The 2,500-nt window shown below is 55.8% G+C and overlaps 1 non-coding gene across 1 annotated transcript in view; it reads right to left on the minus strand.

Annotated features, from left to right (window-relative positions):
- The window catches only part of LOC126329100 (small subunit ribosomal RNA), a 1,893-nt gene extending 1,552 nt beyond the window's left edge, over nucleotides 1–341 (minus strand). The window contains exon 1 of the ribosomal RNA XR_007562171.1: nucleotides 1–341. This exon is cut by the window's left edge and continues 1,552 nt beyond it. This is a non-coding gene — a ribosomal RNA (small subunit ribosomal RNA).
- Between the last annotated feature and the right edge of the window lie 2,159 nt (nucleotides 342–2,500).

Raw genomic sequence — 2,500 nt, forward strand, 5'->3', positions numbered from 1 at the left:
TCGACAGTTGATAAGGCAGACATTTGAAAGATGCGTCGCCGGTACGAGGACCGTGCGATCAGCCCAAAGTTATTCAGAGTCACCAAGGCAAACGGACCAGACGAGCCAATCCGATTGGTTTTGATCTAATAAAAGCGTCCCTTCCATCTCTGGTCGGGACTCTGTTTGCATGTATTAGCTCTAGAATTACCACAGTTATCCAAGTAACGTGGGTACGATCTAAGGAACCATAACTGATTTAATGAGCCATTCGCGGTTTCACCTTAATGCGGCTTGTACTGAGACATGCATGGCTTAATCTTTGAGACAAGCATATGACTACTGGCAGGATCAACCAGGGAGCTGCGTCAACGAGAGCTGAGCAGCCGGCCGCCCGGGAGTGTGTCCCGAGGGCCCGCGCGAACACGCAAGCGTCCGCTCAATTATTCTGCAAACAGGAGGAGGCTGAGCTCCCCTGCACGATACACCTCGAAACCCTCTCAGGTCCCGGCGGCGCGCAGCGCCGTCCTAAGTACTTGGTCGGGTTCGAGAGAGGCGCAATCGCCCGGAGATAGGCGAGTAGACGCTTTCAGTGCGAACACCCGTGCTCCCAACTGAGCTTGCCGCTGCCGACAGAGGCCCGGGAGCGTGCTGTCGTGGCATTGCCGGCGGGAAACAACACGCGCCACCTACGGTGACCGGCAGCTCCAACGCCAGCGCCACAGAAGGGCAAAGCCCCACTTGGGTGCAGAAGCGAACTCTCCCAGCACAGCGCACGCGCCAACACGTCCGCAGAGCTGCGATACAAACCACCTGCGAGAACCGCTGGGGGCGACCGAGCAGCAGACGGCGTCGCGACGCCGAGTGCCGGGCGGCGGCGCATCCTCAACGCACACAGTCCGCAATCGGACCAGCACACTGCAGATGTCCACCGCGCTTCGCACCGGGCTCGACAGAACCCACTTTGGCCGCCTGGCGCCGCGCGCAGGGTGCGCCGGCGCATAGCTGGGACGCCAGCCGGGCCCGTCGGCCGGCGCTCCTGCCACTGGGCGCCCCCCACCAGCCGGCTGTAGTGCGTGCGCTCACGCAGCGCGCGGCCAGCACGCCGGGCGGCCCCCCCTCACCGGCCGGGGACTGTCCCGCCAAGCCACAGCCTCGTATCGCTTCATACCCACATGGCCAACTCAGGTTCGGGGGCATGGCGGGTACCGCCGAAACAACCGGTTCACAGATGTACCGATCGTCGCTATCACCGATGCACCTGCAGCGCGAACAACCGCTCAACAACTGATTTCCAGTTCATTTGCGGATCTTTGGCAGCAAACGTATACGTCAATCTACATTTGCGAAATCTACGATTCTGGCATGCCTGCATGTTATGTGTCACGACACGCTACATCAGCCCACATACACACTGCGGCATGTACACGAGAGAACACGTGGAAGATGGTCCGCGCACGTGTGCAATGTCCCTTGCGCGGTCGACTGTCAACCGGCCTCTGTAGCATGTCGCAGATGTGGAACGCGGTCCACCGTGCTATCATGTTGTGTGGGGCAATACGATTAAATAGGAAAACCCTCGTCGCTACATCAACAGACGGCTCACGCTGATTCCCGGCAGAGGGAGGAGGGGGGGGGGGGGGGCCAACATGCAATACTTTCGTCCGTACCTACTTACCACATGTCTGTACGGCGTACAACAGTGCAATCTCGCTGTAATGGGGAGACGAGACAAGTAGCATCGTGCACAACATATGGCCCTTATGATTCGCCATTGTAGGGCGCAGCCGGTGTACGGTCAAGCATGTGCCACATTATGTCACTCAGTACGTAACGACGGATGATCAGTGTGGGTTACGCGTACATCAGCGGACAGTCCACACAGGCCGTACCACAACGTACACTGACTGCATCGACAACCGAATGCAACTGAACAGCTGCAAGGCTCATTTCACAAACAAACGCCTGACCGACCAGCTTGGAAGGGCAGGAGGGGAGGGCGATATTCGTTCTGTAGCGGTACACCCTTCCAGTGGTTAGCGGGACTGTGTAGAAAGTACGCAACACTCGAAAGACCTTTATGTGAGGGTACGCACCATGGCATCAAGAAATACACATGACACCAGAGGATCCAAGCAGTGAACTATGTTCAGAGGGTTGCTGTTAGGCAAAGCTACATTCCTGTGACGTTACATGTGACAGTTAAGGTGCAGTGTAAGTTAGGTTAAGGTGCAGTGTAAGTTAGGTTAAGGTGCAGTGTAAGTTAGGTTAAGGTGCAGTGTAAGTTAGGTTAAGGTGCAGTGTAAGTTAGGTTAAGGTGCAGTGTAAGTTAGGTTAAGGTGCAGTGTAAGTTAGGTTAAGGTGCAGTGTAAGTTAGGTTAAGGTGCAGTGTAAGTTAGGTTAAGGTGCAGTGTAACTTAGGTTAAGGTGCAGTGTAACTTAGGTTAAGGTGCAGTGTAACTTAGGTTAAGGTGCAGTGTAACTTAGGTTAAGGTGCAGTGTAACTTAGGTTAAGGTGCAG

The sequence above is a fragment of the Schistocerca gregaria genome, unplaced genomic scaffold (assembly GCF_023897955.1).
Source record: "Schistocerca gregaria isolate iqSchGreg1 unplaced genomic scaffold, iqSchGreg1.2 ptg001161l, whole genome shotgun sequence".
Taxonomy (NCBI): Eukaryota; Metazoa; Arthropoda; class Insecta; order Orthoptera; family Acrididae; genus Schistocerca; species Schistocerca gregaria.